The following is a 20,843-nucleotide window of genomic DNA, read 5'->3' as shown; positions in this document are numbered from 1 at the left end:
CAGCCTTCAAGTGGAATTGCGAAACATTTTTCTACAACTGCTCTGTGATCTAGGATGCACTGCTGTAAGGATGATAGAAACGGATTCAGCGGTAACTTTGACATGTGAATTGGACAACAGCTTGAAAGGGGAAAGAAAAGTACGGAGCAATGTGAATAAGTTTGGGACTGGAACTAACTGGGTAACTCCATCAAAGGTCACCAAAGAACTGGCATAATCCCAATGTAGCACCTTCTGTGCTATATCATTCTATGACAATGAAGAAAAATTGGCCAGTTTTGATTTTAGAAAATATTCACATTTCAAACCCAGTTTTATCGTGAATGTTGGCCCAATTTGTAAACATTTTTGTCGGTTACATTTGAAAAATTATAGATCAGTTTGCAACAGATTTTGCTTTTGAACATCAAAGGTAAAATTATGTCATCTCTATGCTACTTATTCTTCCACCAGTCTTTTTATGCTGTTTCACTGCGCTTTATGAATTGGAGCTTGTTTTGACGTGCAGCATTAACCAGTGCTTCAAATATGTCAAATAATGTAAGTGTGGAGGGTGAAGGAGGGAGGAATTCAGTATCTGCTCACATTGCTGCAGGATGCTATTTTTGCTATCTTGTCAAACGGCATTGCTCTTGACTATTGGAAAAGAAAATGAATATTGCACTTAAACAGTGGTGGTCTTTTTTACACTATTAAGCTGAAGTTTATCCTCTTGAAAAGGAATGAAATATATTGATACGACTTGAACTATTACTTGACTATTCTGCCTGACCTCGATAGAGTGGATGTGGAGAGGCTAGTGGGAGAGTCTAGGAGCAGATGCCAAAGGTTTAGAATAAAGGGACACACCTTTAGAAAGGGGATGAGGAGGAATTTCTTTAGTCAGGGGGTGGTGAATCTGTGGAATTCATTGCCACAGCCGGCTGTGGAGGCCGTCATTGCGTGTTTTTAAGGTGCAGATGGACAGATTCTTGATTAGTAAAGGTGGCAGTAATGGAGACAAGGCAGGAGAATGTGGTTGAGATGGAAAGATAGATCAGCCATGATTGGATGGCGGTGCAGACTTGATGGGCTGTATGGCCTAATTCTTCTCCTATAATTTATGAACTTATGACCCGCTGTGTTCATAGAAACATAGAAAACAGGTGCAGGAGGAGGCCATTTGGCCCTTCGAGCCAGCACCGCCATTCATTGTGATCATGGCTGATCATCCACAATCAGTAAGCTGTGCCTGCCTTCTCCCCATATCCCTTGATTCCACTAGCCCCAAGAGCTCTAGCTAACTCTCTTTTAAATCCATCCAATGAATTGGCCTCCACTGTCTTCTGTGGCAGAGAATTCCACAAATTCACAACTCTCTGGGTGAAAATGTTTTTTCGCACCTCAGTTTTTCTCACCTCAGTTGCTCCTTCGCTTTGTGTTTTGCTCAAGATTCAGCATCTGGATTCTCTTGTGTCTCCACGGAGTAGATTTTGGTATATCTCTCAAAAACATTGAGCAAGAATCTACTCTCTTAGCTTTTATGCTTTTGGCCAGAATGTTTTCAGTTTGGAAGAAACTTTTAAGGCTTGCAAATACAGTTGAGTTTTGTTACAAATGCACAAGTGACTACTTCTGCACAACATTCAGATTGCATGATTTAAGTTCTTTACTGCAATCAATACATTAACAGCTTTTGCTGAGATTTAAAAAAAAAGTTTTCCACAGGAGCTTTGTGCTTTCATTTTAGTCCATTTAATTACGTTTTACATCTGATGCGTGTCCAATGTAGGCCATGGGAAAATGTCTAACAAAAATGTACAGCACAAGTTATGTAATTGGCTCCATTTTTTTTGTATGCACTTAAGAGAAACCAATCAGCAATGAATTAACTATGGTGAATTTCATTATGTTGGTTTGAATCAACAGCAAAGACTTTATGAGCCACTGTGAGAGTTAATCGTTTGCCCCATTATTTGTGCTCTTTAATGTGGTAAGGGTCTTTACTTTGCAATCACCCCTGCCCCATTCTTTTGCTTTTGTTTACCAGCTAATTGCCAGTCATATTTCACGTTTGTGCTTTTCCCGGGCATCATTTGATTTTTTTTTTGCTCTCTTTGCTCACAACTTGGCGATCTTTTTACTGAAAATTCGTTCATGGGCATGTAAGATGGAATTTCTTTCTTCATAATCTTCATCCAGTTACGTATTACTTCAGATAGCCTGAGTCAGACCGTTCCTTACTGGTTACACAGAAGACTGCAGATGCTGGAATCTGGAGCAAAAAACAAACTGCTGGTGGAACTCAGTGGGTCAGGCGGCATCTATGGAGGGAAACGCACAATTGATGCTTCGGGTTGAACTACTGATGACGTGTTGGAGGCTGGGCAATTGGAACTTGAAATGAGGGAGAGTGCATGAGGTGTCCGGGATGTAGATGGGAAGAGACTGGACGAGCGGGGCCAAGATAGAGTCAAGAAAAGAGTCCTACCGACTGCGAAGGGCAGTGAAGGATGCAAAAAAGAGGTACCGGGACAAGATGGAGTCACAGATGGAGCAGCAGGACACCAGGCAGGGGCTACGGACTATAACTAGCTACAGGTCCAGCACCCCCTCAACCGGAAGTGCCGGCTCCTCCTTAGCTGATGACCTGAACTCTTTTTACGCACGGTTTGAGACGGGTAACACCACCAGCTCGCCGTCTAATAACAGCACCGAAGGGGCGCTGGCTAGCGAGGCTGGAGGGGGATCCACCGCCGGGGATGTGCACACATTCTCGGTGTCCGAGCATGAGGTGAGGTGGGCTCTGACGCGTGTGAACACGAGGAAAGCTGGAGGCCCAGATGGTATATCTGGGCGAGTACTAAAGTCTTGTGCTACTCAGCTTGCTCCAGTGCTCACCACAATATTCAACCTTGGCAAAGTCCGTGGTCCCTGCATGCTTCAAAAGATCCATCATTGTACCGGTGCCAAAGAATGCCTCTCCAGCGTGTTTAAATGACTACCGACCGGTGGCCCTCACCTCGGTTGTCATGAAATGCTTTGAGAGGCTAGTTAAGAAGCACATCTGCGCCCTCCTTCCTCGCAACATGGACCCACTACAGTTCGCATACCGTCCGAACAGGTCCACGGATGATGCGGTCTCCCAGGTTCTACACACCGCTCTCTCTCATCTGGACAGCCAGGGGGGCTATGTGAGGATGCTGTTCATTGACTTTAGTTCAGCATTCAACACAATAGTCCCCAGCAGACTGGTTGAGAAGCTGCTGGAACTGGGGCTTAGCACCCCTCTGTGTGCCTGGGTCCTGGACTTTCTCACTGCCAGGCCCCAAGTGGTCAGGATGGGGGAACACACATCTAGCTCCCTCACCCTGAACATAGGATCCCCCCAGGGCTGCGTCCTTAGCCCCCTACTGTACTCCCTGTACACACATGACTGTGGGGCCAGGTTCAGCTCAAACTCCATCATCAAGTTTGCTGATGACACTGTGGTGGTGGGCCGGATCTCCAACAACGATGAGAAGGCCTACCGGGAGGAGGTGGCTGATCTGCCACTCTGGTGTCAGGACAATAGCCTCCTCTTGAATGTCACTAAAACAAAGGAGCTGATTGTGGACTTCAGAAGGGCTAAACATCCAAGGACGTACACGCCACTCGAGATAAATGGGTCTATTGTGGATAGGGTGAGCAGTTTCAAATACTTGGGAGTCCGCATCGCAGAGGATCTGACGTGGGCAACGCACATTGCCGCACTGGTGGGTAAGGCTAAGCAGCGCCTTTACCACCTTAGACAACTGAGGAAATTCAGAGTGTCGCTGAGGATCCTTCATTGCTTCTACTCTGGGGCTGTAGAGAGCATCCTGTCCAGCAACATTACAGTCTGGTTTGGGAACAGCTCTGCCCAGGACAGGATGGCCCTGCAGAGAGTAGTGCGTTCGGCAGAACGCACCATGGGAACTACACTTGTCCCCCTGCAGGACCTATACATCAGGAGGTGCAGATCCAGAGCAAGCAAGATCATAAGGGACCCCTGCCACCCCAGTAACGGACTGTTCCAGATGCTACGATCAGGCAAACGTCTCCGCTGTCACGCTGTGAAAACGGAGAGGATGAGACGGAGCTTCTTCCCACAGGCCATCAGGACTGTCAACTTTTATAACCCCAGAGACTAAATTTTTGTCGACACTTTTTGTGCTATGTTTAGTAACTTATTAACTTTATTTATATGCTGTAACTGTAATTCTTTTTGTGCACAACCCGCAGGCATTGCCACTTTCATTTCACTGCACATCGAGTATGTGTATGTGACAAATAATTTTGACTTGACTTGACTTGAAGAAAGTATATTTGTCATGTGCATTGGATATGAACTGGAACAATTAAATTCTTGTTTGCTGCAGTTTATCAGGCACATTAAAAGCAACAACAATAATAAACATTCCCTGCAGTTTCTCTGCACCATAACATTATATCGAAGAAGGGCCCTGACCTGAAATGCCGTCTGTCCATTTCCACCAGAGATGCTGCCGAGCCCGCTGAGTTACTCCAGCACTTTGTGTTCTATGCAAGATTTCAGCATCTGCAGTTTCTTGTTTCCATCCTTTTGTGGCGGCTCCCGAGGGTCGGGCCATACCACTCACGACCCCTCGGCACGGGAATGGGTCGATCCAAGGAGGCGGACTTCGGCCGGGAGTATAAAGGTCAAGGACCGCATGACTCTCACTCTCCTTGAGTTCTAGCTAGCTACAGTAAACTCACTTTCTCTAGCACCTGACTACTTGTCATTATTTCGGCCTACTTGGCACACTACATTGGTGACCCCGAACGGTCCATTATAGGAAAATGGACAAGAAATGGAGCACAGCTTTCGCCTCGCTGTCCGAGGGCGCTACACCGGCTATCGAGGCGATTTCCGTAGCCCTCCCTACCTTCTGGACCCACCGGCCCCACGTCTGGTTCCAGCAAGCTGAGGTGTATTTCCAGCTTAAGTCCATCCGGTCGGATGATGCCCGGTTTTTCTACCTGGTTGGAGCCCTGGACCAGGACACGGTCCAGCGGGTAACCGAGTTCCTCGCCAACCTACCGACCCAAGGTAAATACGAAGCTCTAAAACTTCTATTGCTGGAAACTTACCGGCTCCCGAGGATGGAGCGGGCCAAAAGGATCCTCTACATGCCTTCCCAGGGCGACCGGCGCCCATCCGCGCTGCTGGGTGACATGCTCGCGTTGCTGGACGGTCATAAACCTTGCCTCCTTTTCGACTACGTATTTCTCCACTTACTGCTGTCCGACATTCGCATGCAGCTCAGCGAAGGGCCTTTTGATGATCTCCAGGCCCTCGGCAGGCGTGCAGACGCCCTTTGGGCGGCGCGCAGTGATGACGTCATGACGCTGCGCGTCACTCCGGCAGCGCCCGAAATAGCCTGGTCGGGAGGGGCGGCTGTGGAAAGAGTCAAACCTGCGCCCCGGAGGCCTGCACGAGCTCCCTCAGCGGCAGCCGCTGGTACTGCACCTGCATTTCAACGACAGCAGGCTCCAGACAGCACCTGGTGTTATTACCACCAGCGCTGGGGTGCTGTAGCCCGACGATGCCGCCTGCCGTGCGCGTATCTGGGAAACGCAGTGGCCGGCTGCCAGTAGACCCCGCGGCGGCCGGCCAGATTCACCGCCTTTTTGCTTGGGATCGGGTTTCGGGAAATCGTTTTCTTGTGGATACCGGGGCAGAGTTGAGCGTGCTGCCTCCTTCGATGCAGGACATTCATTCTGGGAAGCGCGGTTCCGCCCTCACCGCTGCGAATGGAACCAGCATTCGCACCTATGGTGTGCGCACGGTGAAGATCACCTTCGGCTCTTGCCACTTTACTTGGCAGTTCACCATGGCCAACGTCTCCCAACTGTTGCTCGGGGCGGACTTTTTGCGGGCGCATTCCCTCCTGGTGGATGTCAGGAGGCAGCAATTGGTCCACAGTGCAACAATGCAGCCCATTACATTAGGGTTGGCCTGTCCTGTTCCTCGGCCGCTGTCATCGGTCGAATCCACCTATGCTCGAATCCTGGCAGAATTCCCGGACATCACGGCGCCACAATTTCGTACGTCAAACCCCAAGCATGGGGTGGTGCATTTCATCGTCACGACCGGCCCACCCCTCCACGCACGAGTGCGCCGACTTCCGCCGGATAAGTTGCGTCTGGCGCGGCAGGAATTCCGCGACATGGAATCCTTGGGGATCGTTCGACCATCGAACAGTCCATGGGCGTCCCCACTTCACATGGTCCCCAAGGCAAGCGGTGGCTGGCGGCCTTGCGGGGATTATCGGCGACTGAACGCCGCTACCGCGGCGGACCGATACCCCGTACCCCACATTCAGGATTTCAACGCCCACCTCGCCCGGGCTACTATATTCTCCAAAGTGGATCTGGTGCGGGGTTACAACCAGATCCCCGTCAATCCGGACGACGTACCAAAGACAGCGATCATCACACCGTTTGGCCTGTATGAGTTCGTGCGCATGCCATTCGGCCTCAAAAACGCGGCGCAGGCATTTCAGCGCCTGATGGATGGCGTGTGTCGTGGGCTGGACTTCATATTTGTGTACCTCGATGACATATTGATAGCCAGCCGCTCGCGGAAAGAGCACTGTGCCCACCTTCGACAGCTGTTTCAAAGGCTGAGTGAGCACGGCTTGGCCATCAACATCGCCAAGTGCCGGCTCGGCGTGGAGACCATCGATTTCCTCGGCCACCGCGTGGCTTCGCAGGGTGCGGTTCCTCTGCCGGACAAAGTTGAGGCCATCCGCCGGTTTCCCCGTCCTTTCTCGTTACGTGGCCTGCAGGAATTCGTGGGCATGGTGGCTTTTTACCACCGGTTTTTGCCATCTGCGGCCCACATCATGGAGCCGCTGTATCATCTTCTGGCAGGCGGACGTAAGGACATTGCGTGGACCGATGAGGCGGCGACGGCTTTCGATGGCGCAAAGGAGGCCCTGGCTCGGGCTGTGCTGCTGGTCCACCCACGGGAAAATGCCCCGACGGCCCTTACAGTGGACGCATCAAAGGTAGCTATCGGTGCCGTGCTGGAACAACTGACAGACAGGGGTTGGTGTCCCCTGGCCTTTTTCAGCCGACACCTTACCAGCGCCCAGAAGAAGTATAGTGCGTTTGACCGCGAGCTCCTGGCCCTGTACCAGGCGGTACGTCCCTTCCACTACTTTCTGGAGGGACGTCCGTTCACAGCATTCACGGACCACAAGCCACTAACTTTCGCCTTCACGAAGGTTGCAGACCCGTGGTCCGCCCGACAACAGCGTCAGTTGGCGTACATCTCAGAGTACACAACCTCCATCCGTTTCGTGGAGGGGAAAGAAAACCGGGTGGCCGACGCGTTGTCGCGCCCCGCCATCGAGGTGGTTTTGGATGTGGCGCCTGGCATTGACTATTCAGCCCTGGCGGTGGCGCAACTGGCGGATGACGAGATACCCGCCTACCGGACTGCCATCTCCGGCCTCCGCCTTGAGGATGTCCCTCTCGGCCCCAATGGAGCGACAATTTTGTGCGACGTGAAATTGGGCCAACCACGCCCCATCGTGCCTGCCACCTGGCGCAGGCGGATTTTCGATGTAATCCACGGGTTGGCTCACCCATCCATCCGGACGACAGTCGCGCTGGTGGCCACACGGTTCATGTGGCACGGTCTCCGCAAGCAGGTTGGCAATTGGGCCCGCACCTGTGTCGCGTGCCAGACGGCGAAGATTCAGCGCCACGTCCGGGCGCCTCTCCAGCAAATTGGTCTGCCAAACCGCCGATTTGACCACCTGCACGTGGACATTGTGGGCCCCCTCCCTCCTTCGAGGGGCATTACTCACCTCCTCACGGTGGTTGACAGGTTCACCCGGTGGCCAGAGGCCATGCCATTGACCGACACGTCCACGGCCACGTGTGCTCGAGCGTTGGCCGCAAATTGGATCGCACGCTTTGGGGTGCCGGTGGACCTTACATCAGACCGGGGACCGCAGTTCACCTCTGAGTTGTGGTCAGCCATGGCTGAGCTGTTAGGGGTTCGGCTTCACCACACCACGGCCTACCATCCGCAGGCTAACGGCCTGGTGGAGAGGTTCCACCGGCAGCTCAAGGCTGCGTTGAAGGCAAGACTCTCTGGCCCCGATTGGATGGACGCACTGCCTTGGGTCTTATTAGGCATCCGCACGGCACCAAAGGAGGACCTCGCAACGTCATCAGCTGAGCTCGTCTACGGGTCGCCGCTCACCGTGCCCGGGGAGTTCGTGCCCTCGTCGCCGGGGCAGGAGGAACCGTCCTCGTCCACCCTACAGCGCCTTCGTGAGCGAGTCGGAAAACTGCCACCCGTCCCTACGTCTCACCATGGGACGTTCCACCCGCACGTCCCATCGGACCTTCGGGATTGTGCCTACGTTTTTCTCCGCCGCGACGCCCATCGAGCACCGCTTCAGAGACCTTATGAGCGCCCTTTCAAAGTGCTGAAACACGGCGAGACAACTTTTGTGTTGGACATGGGGGGCCGACCGGAGGCCGTGTCAATTAATCGCCTTAAACCAGCGCACTTGGACATTGACCAGCCGGTGCGGGTTGCACAGCCTCGGCCGCGCGGGCGCCCCCCTTTGCAAGTGCCTCCAACACCGCACCCGCCGATCCCCTCATCTCGACCGGTATTTGTACCCCCTTCTCCGCCCCCGTTTGTCCCTCCAGCTGTGCCCCCGCCAGCCCCCCCGGTTGTCCCTCCAGCTGTGCCCCCGCCAGACCCCCCGTCGGACGGGTACCGTACACGGTTCGGTCGACTAGTGCGACCGCCGGTGCGTTTCGTGCCTCTGGTTCTGGGGGGGGGGGGGTCCTGTGGCGGCTCCCGAGGGTCGGGCCATACCACTCACGACCCCTCGGCACGGGAATGGGTCGATCCAAGGAGGCGGACTTCGGCCGGGAGTATAAAGGTCAAGGACCGCATGACTCTCACTCTCCTCGAGTTCTAGCTAGCTACAGTAAACTCACTTTCTCTAGCACCTGACTACTTGTCATTATTTCGGCCTACTTGGCACACTACACTTTATTATTTATGGTTTGATTGCATTCATGTATGGATGTTTTACGTGGATAGCATGCTAAACAAGAATTTCCATTGTGTCTCTGGACACGTGATGATGATAAACCAATACCAAGTAGGAAATGAAGGCTTCATGGTGATCTCTGAATGGATCCCTTGTGACATTGATTGGAATTTCAAGACAACTGTTATTCATAACAATTATGAAAGTATTCTGCTGTTCAGTTTCCCAGAGCTCAGTAATTATTAAAAACAACCGAGATGCATGCAGCATGTTAGTACCACTGTGGAATTAAAATATAGCATTTCTATTATCAGTCCTGAAATAAGAGTTTCAACCTGAACAATAATTAATTTCAACTGGCTGGTAGCATATTATATTTTGGTTATGTGTGTGCAAATTTCTGTCTTTAGGCTGCAGGACAATAAAATCCATCTTTTGGTAATACCCATCTGTTGACAGTTGGGCAGCTACATGTGACACTTGGTTATAACACATCATGTTACCTTGGGGAGATTTAAAATTGATATATTGAATGCCCCAGCACAACAAGCTGACCTGCTATTGGCTGAGCACTGTACTAACTTGGCATTAAAGTACTGTGGAAGTCAGTGGTGTTTTCAGTTGACCTTTAAAACAAGAGTTATTGTGTATGGCTCCTTGGAGCCATTAGGATAAAAATAACAGTGATTCAAAAGTATTGTGCCTTAGATCTCTGGCTTTTAAATATTTATCCTTTGAATAAATGGCAAAAATATAGTTGGACGATCTTGTTCGATATCAGGCTAGCAGCAGTATAGGTGAGTGTTCAAAGTTGTTCGCTATTCATTTTACAGTTTGCCATATGAAGATGTTAAGACTGTGAATTGTGTCTGGTGCACATAATTCCATATCTCTCTGCAGAAGAATGCATTAAAATACCAATTAATTAAAAAATAATTGTTAACTAGTTCCTGCCATTGAAAATTTCACTCAGTTTGTGTCATAGCTAGATTAACATATCGTCTAACAAAACCAATAATAATTTTATTCTGCACAAAATAAATGTTAGCAAAAATCACTCATAACGTACAGGTCTTATATATTAAACCATCAGTTGGATGTATAAATTCTAAATGCCTATAATTAAGCCAAATGTGTCAAACTGTGATAAATTCTTTGAAATCTGTACATTTACTGCATAACGTTGTCAATATATTTCAACTTTACAGTATAATGATCTAGATACCGTGAACACAGGGCAGTGACCAGCTCGACAACTGTGCTGCTGTAGAAATCTACCTCTGAAATTAAAGCCAAGTCCTTGATGGCTCAGAAGTAGGTTTGGTTTGGTTTGGTTTAGTGTAGTTGAGAGATACAGCATGGAAACAGGCCCTTCAGCCAACTGAGTCCATGCCGACCATCGATCATCCGTTCACTTTAGCTCTATTTCATCCCACTTTCTCATCCACTCCTTACACACTAGGGACAATTTACAGTGGCCAATTAACGTACAAACTTGCATGTCTTTGGGATGTGGGAGGAAACTGGAGCACCCAGAGAAAACCCATGTGGTCACAGGGAGAACGTGCATCCTCATAGACAGCTCCCAAAGTCAGGATCGAACCCAGGTCCGAGTATCAGCTGCGCCATTGTGCTGCCCAGCAGGTATCCAGCAGACAAAGTCAAAAACAATATACTTCCTTTTGCAGCAGACCTGGACCTATGAGAATGCTTGCACTGGACATAAAAAACTGCAGGTGCTGGATTCTTAAGCATGAAAACATAATGTGCTGGAGTAACTCAGTGGGTCAGGCAACATCTCTGAAGAATATGGATAGGTGACGTTTTGGGTTGGGACCCTTCTCCAGTCTAATTTTAGAAAGGTGAGAGAAAGCTGGAAAAGCAGGACAAAGCTGAGCGCAGTACAAAGGTGGGCAAGTGATAGGTGGAATAAAATGTAATTAAAGGAATTGTCCCGAAAGTCACCTATCCATTTTATCCAGATATGCTGCCTGACCCGTTGAGCTACTCCAACATTTTAAGTGATAGGTGGATACAGGTGAAGGGGGGGAGGGGGTCGATTGGCAGATGGGTGGACAAAGCCAGAGATGAGAAGGAGCAAAAGGAAAAGTGAAATGTGAGGCCAGAGGAAAGGATGCGGATGGAAGGGGAAAGTGGAGGGGCAAGATTGTGGGAGATAGTGCGCATCCAGGTGGGGCACAGGGAAGAGAGAAGAACAAAGAAGGGGGCGGCTTGTGGGTTATTTACCTGAAATTGGAGAATTCAATGTTCCTCCTATTGGGTTGTAAGTGACACAAGCGATATATGAGGTGCTGTTCCTCCACTTTGCGAGGCGCTGACTCTGGCAATGGAGGATGTCCAGGAGAGAGACATCAGTTTGGGAATGGGAAGGAGTGTTAAAACATTTTGCAACCGGGAGATCCAGCAAGCTTCGTTGGACCATGCCCATGTTCGATGCAATCTATGTTTGGTCTCGACGATGTAAAATAAGCTGCATCGGGAGCACTAAATGCAGTAGATAGGTTAAAGTTGGTGCCAGTGAACCACTGTCTAATCTGGAAGGCTGTTGGGGTCCCTGGATGGATACTAAGGAGGAGGTACAGTGACAATGATTCCATCTCCTGCACCGGGCCCTGGTGAGACCGCACCTGGAGTACTGTGTGCAGTTTTGGTCTCCAAATTTGAGGAAGGATATTCTTGCTATGGAGGGCGTGCAGCGTAGGTTCACTAGGTTAATTCCCGGAATGGCGGGACTGTCGTATGTTGAAAGGCTGGAGCGATTGGGCTTGTATACACTGGAATTTAGAAGGATGAGGGGGGATCTTATTGAAACATATAAGATAATTAGGGGATTGGACACATTAGAGGCAGGAAGCATGTTCCCAATGTTGGGGGAGTCCAGAACAAGGGGCCACAGTTTAAGAATAAGAGGTAGGCCATTTAGAACGGAGATGAGGAAGAACTTTTTCAGTCAGAGAGTGGTGAAGGTGCGGAATTCTCTGCCTCAGAAGGCAGTGGAGGCCAGTTCGTTGGATGCTTTCAAGAGAGAGCTGGATAGAGCTCTTAAGGATAGCGGAGTGGGGGTATGGGGAGAAGGCAGGAACGGGGTACTGATTGAGAGTGATCAGCCATGATCGCATTGAATGGCGGTGCTGGCTCGAAGGGCTGAATGGCCTACTCCTGCACCTATTGTCTATTGTCTATTGTCTATTGTTGCTGGGGAAAATACTTGGGGAGGGAATGGTTTGGGTGGGAATTTGGGTGGGAGCCAAGGAGTTGTGGAGAGAGTGATCTCTAGAGAAAGTGGAAAGGGGTGGGGATGGGAGGATGTGACTGGTGGTGGAATCACATTTGACGGTGGTGGAAATGTCAGGAGATGCGGAGGCTGGTGGGGTGAAAGGTTAGGACCAGCAGAACTTGATCTTTGTTCCATCTGGGGGGAGGGGGAGCAACAACAGGGTATAGAGGAAACATGGGTGACCAGAAGCTTTACAGTCTTGCGAAAAGCTTTCTTCACCACCCCATGCTTCCTTCTTCCCATGCTGCCACTTTCAATGAACTACGTACTTGTAGCAGATCCTTTTCTCTGCAATGCTCCGCAGGGTGCTAGCATTCACTGTGGAAGGTTTGCTTTGTCAAAATGCAGCACATCACAATTATTTGAATTGAATCTACTTGCCATTCCTTGGCTCACTTGCACAGCTCACCCAGATAACAGAAAACAGAGAAACAAGAAACTGCAGATGCTAGTTTACCAAGGAAAGACACAAAATGCTGCAGTAACTCAGCGGGTCAGGCAGCATCTCAGGAGAGCATGAAGTGAAGTTTTTGTGACGAGACTCTTCTGATGATGTATCACGATCTGAAAAGTCACCTATCCATGCTCGTCAGAGATGCTGGCTGACCTGCTGAGTTACTCCAGCATTTTGTATCTTTCTCAGATAACAGAGAAGGTTGATTAAAATGGTGCAGTAGATGTGGTTTGCATGGATCTTGCATGAAAATATAAATTTTCAACTATTCTATTGGGGAACATTATAAAAATTGGGAGATGGTTGAAAACTTGATCACAGTGATTATGTCAGTTATAGATTTTAGATTATATGGATTGCAAAATGGGCAGTAGCATGGCCAATGAAATTTAATATGTAGAAATGTGTCATGATGTAATTTGAGAAGTCTGATTAGGAAAGGCAGTGTTTTGCATATTGCATTATAGATGTGCAGAGAGATTGTTTTCTCTGTCTATTGAAAAGCCTAAAAGTGGAAGTGCTATACATTGGTTTAAAAAGCTAAAGATTTACAGAGGACATGTAAAATTTAAAAAGCAGAGAACTTTACAAGTCACTGATGAGGCCTCAATTTAACTATTGGAGCAAAAATTTGACAAAACAAATCAGGAAAGATGAAATATCCTTTGCCAATATACGTGAGAAATTTAAAGTATGCCTTGAGAGATTCAGAAGGAGCAATTGAAAACATTGGCTCTATTCTCTTTGGAACAGGGAAGGTTAAGTGTTGACCTACTTTAGGATTTTATGGTGATGACAGGTTTTGGCAGATTAGGTAGAGATTTGAATCCATTCGCTCGGGCAAATGGGTCAGCAAAGCGAGATCATAGATTTAAAGTCGAGAGAGGAGATGAGAACTTTTTTCATTTAGAGCAGAGTATTGTAGATTGGAAAGTTCTGCTTGAGGTGGAAGATTACTCCATAAATCATTTCAAAAAGGATTTGGAGAGATTTTCAAGGATGAAGAAGTTAGTGGGGGTTACAGACAGAAAGCGGGGCTGTGGAGCAAAGCATTCTAGTTTCACAAAGAGTCAGTGCAGGAATGATGTGTTGAAAGGTTTCCTGTAGGTTTCTATGATCCTAGAGTTTTAACTGAGCATTTGTGTAGTACTCCACAGTTTCTCTGTGACATTGGCACTCTACTAAAGCAAATAAAACACAGAATAAGTGTAATCCAAATCGCGTTCAAACCATTTGACTTTTCTCATTTAATTTCGACCATTTTATTTTATTTGTTGCTGCAATGTTGTTCAGAACCAAAGTTCAAAGTGTTCGATAAAATATATATTTTAATTGTCCTTGTCAAATGTCTCTTTATAATCTGCCAATCATTTTAGTGCTGAATGATTTGACTTTGTTTCTTTTCAAACAAACACACTCTATAACTTTCAAAAACATCTTTACGCCAGATGGTTGGACAGAGCAAAATATGATCGAACTTGCTATAATTGGAAATAAAAACTACCAGGTGCAATTTTCTGCATTATGCCAGAACGACTTCATTTATTTCAGTACAAAAGATGGAATTTCTTTCCGTTTGTGCAATTAATGGAAAATTATGCAATGAATTGGTGTGCCAGGTTAGTGTTCTGTAATTCAATATTGATACAAGGAAATACAGATGCTGGTTTACAGAAATGGACAAAAAGTGCTGGAGTAACTCAGCAGATCAGGCAGCATCTCTGGAGAACTTGACCCGAAACGTCATCTATCCATGTTCTCCAGAGATGCTGCCTAACCCACTGAGTTTCTCCAGGACTTTGTGTCTTTTTCTTAAACACAATGGTAGCTTTCTTCGTGGTATTATTTGCCAAATGCCTTCTAATGCTGAATTTCTCTTTCCAATTTGTTATTTATGTTTCTAAAATATACATTTTTCAGTGCAGGTGTATGGGCTTGCCCTTAATCTCCTATGTACTCAAAATATACTTGCAACTGAGTGCATCGTTTCCACTGTGTGTGGATATACACTGTCTCACTGCTTAATTTTGATGCTGAGGGTGATAACAGGCTGGCTGACCATATTATAGTTGTGCGTCAAGTTTAGCAAGAAACTAAATTAAATGTCAGCAAAAGGAAATTTGTCGTATTTCACTGGATTGGAAATGTTCTCTGTGCTTGTTTCAAAATAATAAATATCCTGCGATAGCACTAGAGAGGGTGCAGAGGAGATTTACGAGGATCTAGCCAGGGCTGGAGAATTATAGCTGTTTGGAGAAACTCTCTCGGCTTGAGTTGTTTTTGTTGGGGAAAAGGATAGCGAGGAGAGATTTAGTTGAGGTGTATAACATTCTGAAAGGCCTTAACAACATATACTGAATTGACTATTTCCGTAAACTATGTGATCATGGACAAGTTGGAATAGATTTTCGTCAACTGGCAGAAGGATTGAACTGGAATTGAGGAAAAATGTCACTTCGTACAACAGATGGTTTTGGTCTGAAATGGTGTTGGCTAGATCAGGCCTCGTTGTATTTCAGGAGCTCCTGGATAAGCATTTGAATAATCTGCGGGGCTATAAGAACATAGAAAAGCATAGGAACAGGCCTTTCAGCCCACAATGTCTATGCCAAACATGATGCCAAGATAAACTAATCTCATATGCCTGCATGTCATCCTTATCCTCCCCCTCCCCATTCCCTGCATATCCATGTGCCTAAAGCGACTTTCGTATCTGTGGCAAACAGCACCCCCAGTAGTGCATTCCAGGCACCTACCACCTTTGGTGTAAAAATAACTTGTCCTGCACATCTCATTTAAACTTTTCCCATTTTCACCTTAAAGCTCCGGCCTCAAATCTTTGACATTTCCTCCCTGGGAAAAAGGTTCTGTCCAGAACACGGATTTAATCGCATGAGATTGACCAAGCTGTTGACCAAGAGCTGGGAAATGGAATTGTTCATTTTTGGCAGGAGCCCCGTGGGCCAAATGTCATCCTCCTATGCTGACAATTTCTCCGATTCTATGATTGATCGTTGTATTGCATCCTCAACTGAGATCATTTGTTTCGGAACAAACGTTCAATATGACAGTGAACGCTCATGTAAAAGTCTGACAGTCTCTCCCAGAATGGTGAGGAAAATTGAAGCTTATAAATCTGAGACCCAAAGGTTATTGTCGGGGGTAAGGGCATCAATAATATCTGGAGCTACAGCTTTAGACTTTAGAGATACAGAGTGGAAACAGGCCCTTTGGCCCACTGAATCCGCACCGACCAGCGATCACCCCGTACACTGGCACTATCCTACATACTGGGGACGATTTACAATTTTTACTGAAGCCAATTAACCTACAAACCTGTATGTCTTTGGTGTGTGGGAGGAAACCTGAGCACCCAGAGAAAACTCACGCAGCCACAGAGAGAACGTACAAACTTTGTATTGTCAGCACCCGTTGTCAGGATTGAATCCAGGTCTCTGGTGCTGTCAGGCAGCAACTCTACCGCTGTGCCACTGCTGCTGCTAAGGTGGTAATGGACTTGATTAATTAATGTCCAAATAAATGTCAGAGCCAGCTCGAAGGACCAAATGGCCTATGCTTTTTCCCACGCATCCAGAACACTTCCACAGGCAACCTTGATGCAGGATAGCATTGCTTTGAAGTACAAACTTGGGAAAAGGAAGATATTCTTTGGAGCGTAGAAGGTTGAGGGGGGACTTGATAGAGGTTTTTTAAATTTTGAGAGGGACAGACAGAGTTGACGTGGGTAGGCTTTTCCCTTTGAGAGTGGGGAAGATTCCAACAAGGGGACATAGCTTCAGAATTGAGGGACAAAAGTTTAGGGGTAACATGAGGGGTAACTTCTTTACTCAGAGGGTGGTGGCTGTATGGAATGGGCTTCCGGTGGAAGTGGTGGAGGCAGGCTCGATTTTATTATTTAAGAGTAAATTGGATATGTATATGGATAAGAGGGGATTAGAGGGTTATGGTCTGAGTGCAGGTAGATGAGACTAGGTCAGGGAGAGTGGTCGGCGTGGACTGGTAGGGCCGATCGGGCCTGTTTCCGTGCTGTAGTTGCTATATGGTTATATGGTTATATGGTTATAATGTGCCGGTATATAATGCGGCAAATGAAAAAGTTACAGAAACTGCCTGATCTGTTTTCCCAATACAAAGTTCATACAATTAGAAAGCACTTGTGGAAGGCAGACACTGGTGGCACAAGGACAATGGAACTTTTATGCTGAAATCTACAATGCATTTAACACTAGCTTTGTTACAGACGGCAGCAACTAGCTATGACTTAGTGACTGCAATTAACATTAGCTTCCTGCGTAATCGGGTAACTTTGTCAAGGTAGCACAGTGTCTATCGAGGTGACATTTACACTTTAGTCAAAATGTATGTGTGGTCGAATGCTCAGAGCATGCATCAATGTAATGCCAACATTTTAAATTGTCACAAAATGTCCAATTAAATAATTTTATTGAAAATTTAGTTTTCTTTTATGATTCAAAATGAGACAAATCTGCAATCTGTATTCTCATGAGAAGAAGTGGTTGGGGTACAGTTCTTGATGAAGTGAATTGTACATAGTCTGTACGTGAATTTTATTGATCTCGTTAGCTAAATTGCCTTTTCTTGTTCCCTACTTCATGCTATGTAACAAATTTTCCAGATATCAATTGATATTACAGTTTCAAAAAATTAGCTCCATACATCAGAATAACAAAAGCCAGAGAATTGTTGCTTTAAAATGGTTTTAAATCCACAGCTCGGAAAAGGTTAAACTTGATCATTGTTAATTCTGTCGGTCATTTTTTCTACAGTTTTTCTCTAAGTTTGGCCTGATCCTTTCCAGGTGGGGAAAATGACTCACAAAGCAAAACAACTCGTAAATCATTTCACAAGTTTAGTAAATGCCAACCGAATACCATGAATAAAATAATACAAATAGAAAAACTGCAAATAATATGACAAATGTTCTAACATTTAATTACTGAAGGTACTGCAGAAATATTAACAGACCGTGGCATTCTAATAAGGCCTTGTATTCTGTGCCTTAGAACGTAGAAAAGTACAGTGCAGGAACAGGCACTTCAGCCCACAATGTCTGTGCCGAATATGATGCCTCGTCTCCTCTGCCCGCACTTCGGAGTCACCAGAAACTGCAGATGCTGTAATCTCGAGCACAAAAAAATCTTGAGGAATTCGGCGGGTCAGGCAGCGTCTGTGGAGGGAATGGACAGATGAGTTTTCGTAACGGGATCCTTCCTTAGACTAGGTCTGGAGAAGGGTCCCAACCCGAAATGTTGGCTGAGTATTCTCTCCACATTTGCTGCCTGACCTGCTGAATTCCTGCAGCATTTTGTTTTTGGCTTAATGCCATTGGTTGTGAAGCAGATACTTGTCCATCAGAAAGGGAAGTGCCTACCATAACTGAGAAACACAGCTTCATGGCCGATTGCATCCAGCCTTTTATCTTCATTACAGGCCATACCTGGGTGATAAACTCATGACTTTTGGATATTAATAAAATCAAAGGTCCAACACACTGTATTTGTTTGTTCCTTTGAACCGCAGAACTTATTTTCTCTCTCCCTCCACTTTGAGTAACTGTTGTTGCTTATCAGTCCTATGTGATTTTTTGACTTTAGACGAGAGATACAGCCTATCGGCCCACCAAGGCCACGCCTACCAGTGATCATCCCGCACACTAACACTATCCTACACACTAGGGCCAATTTACAATTTTACTGAAGCCTTTAGCCTATTACCTGTATGTCTTTGGAGTGTGCGAGGAAGCCGAAGCACCTGGAGAAAACCTACAGGATCACACGGAGAACGTACAAACTCCGTACGGACAGAACCTGAGGTCAGGGTCTCTGGTGCTGCAAGGCGGCAGCTCTACAGCTACGTCGTGTGCGATTGGCCCCATTTATTACTAAACTATGGAGATATGGTTACTTTATGGAGTAAAGTTTGTGCATTGTTCAACTAATGGACAAAGTCGATAAAGGACGTGTGTAAAACAGAACCCATTGGTAACCCAGGGCAGTCTATTGTGGAAGCCTGCTTATCCACCTCAGTTATATGCACTTTGCACTTTCTGGTGCACTCGCTATTTTATTTCCTTTTCCTTTGCTAAGTGGGGTTCCAGGCACAGCATACATTGGATTATTTTGACAATCTGGTCTGTTTAAAAGCTTCTTTGGAACAAAGCTTCCTTTCATATCCTGAACAGGATATTATGCCAATGATAACAGAAATGAAACTTGCAAAGTAATACGACCGGTCACCTTCAATATTAAAGTGGATATAAATTAGTTCTTAATTGCAATTTCATTGGTCTTGCTGAACTATTTACGAAGATTTGGATCTTTCGATAAAATGGACATTTTTGCTGAAGGAAATGCATTCTGAGTGATTTTACCTTTCCATTTTATAGACAGTGCAACCTGTTTAATGCATCCATGGTCGGAAACTCTTGACTTGATCATGTTAACTCGCTCCTTAATTGCTATTGTTGTATTTAAGTGGTACTATGGTACCACAGCATCAAAGCTGCCTGCTGTACCTGTTCAGTGCTGAATGAGTTCATTGACTGCACCACTAACCTCTACCCTGTCCTAAAATTCATGAGGACTATCTCTGATGCCTCTCTCCCCTTTCTTGATCTCTCTGTCCCCATCACAGGGACAGACTATTGACTGACTTCTAGTACAAACCTACCGACGCCCAGTTATCTGGACAACACTTCCCCCTGCCCGACCTCTTGCTAAAATGCTATCCCTTAATTTCTCCATCTCTGCTACTTCTGCTCCTCACATGAGACTTTCCATTCTGGAACATCTGCAATGTCCTCGTTCTCTAGTTTTTGTTCCTATTAAAGTGGACATTTTAAATAAAAACAGAAAATATGGGATGCATTCAGCAGATCCGGCAGTATGTGTGGAAAGGGAAGCAGAGTTAATGTTTCAACATTGTCTGATCTGCTAGTGTATCCAGCTTTCTAATTTCACTTTAAGATTTCAGCAATCACTCTGATCTTCCTTTCACAGCTGTACTGTCCTTTAGTTTGTTTTCTATCTCTCTAACTACTATATTTATTTCCTGAGGGAGTAAAAAAATCACTGATGTAAGTTAAAGCTGTAGTTTCAAATTCCTCAAAGCTATCCTATGCCCTTCACATGCCTTCTGTAGTGGTTATTTGATTCTCTATCACTTCAGGAGACAAATGCAGTAGGATAGGAGGACTGGAAGGAAAGAGGTGGATGTCTGACTGCCGAGGGAACCAGGAGCTAATCAGAGATGGACTTTTAATTGATTAAGAAGATGTCAAAGAATTTATGTGAAAGACCAAGATGAGAATTGGTGATAAGGGTCACAGTATTTCCAGCAGCATTCAAGCAGGTTTTTACTTTTCCAATTTATTTACCTTTCCATTATCCCTCGTTCAGGCTGGGTCTGATTAATGTAGTTTAGTTTAGAGATACAGAGTGTTTCAGCCCATAGAATCCGCACTGACTGGCAATCCCCATACATTAGCATTATCCTACATACTAGGGACAATTTGCAATTTTTACCAAAGTCAATTAACCTACACCAACCTGTATGTCTTTGGAGTGTGAGAGGAAACCGGAGCGCCCGGCGAAAACCTATGCGATCGCGGGGAGAAAGTACAAACTCTGTACAGACAGCACCGTAGTCAGGATCAAACCTGGGTCTCTGGCACTCTCAGGCAGCAACTCTGCCACTGTGCTGTCCTTATCTTGCAATGTAGCTTTTGCCTGGGATTTTTAATATTTATAATATAATGGGTCACAATTTTGAACATTTTTATCACTGACAGTTTTCCACACTGCTTCCTTAAACTGATCCACCATGAATTTTGAGCCATAGTTTGCCTAAGTAAAGCCGAATGTGAGAGATTGTGTGCATATTAAATTTCTAGTGTCTGATGTGTGTTTGCTGAGAAAGGCATCATTTATATTGTAACATTTTCTCAAAATATCTATTAATACCACTTTCATTGCCGAAATTGTTCAGCATCTGGAAG

The 20,843-nt window shown here is 46.4% G+C and overlaps 1 protein-coding gene across 2 annotated transcripts in view; it reads left to right on the top strand.

The window, feature by feature from the left end:
• wwox (WW domain containing oxidoreductase) overlaps positions 1 to 20,843 on the top strand; it is an 881,881-nt gene that overhangs the window by 296,623 nt on the left and 564,415 nt on the right. The window lies entirely within an intron of this gene.

This window comes from Rhinoraja longicauda, chromosome 6 (assembly GCF_053455715.1).
Source record: "Rhinoraja longicauda isolate Sanriku21f chromosome 6, sRhiLon1.1, whole genome shotgun sequence".
Taxonomy (NCBI): Eukaryota; Metazoa; Chordata; class Chondrichthyes; order Rajiformes; family Arhynchobatidae; genus Rhinoraja; species Rhinoraja longicauda.
This window is presented reverse-complemented; position numbering and strand designations above follow the sequence as displayed.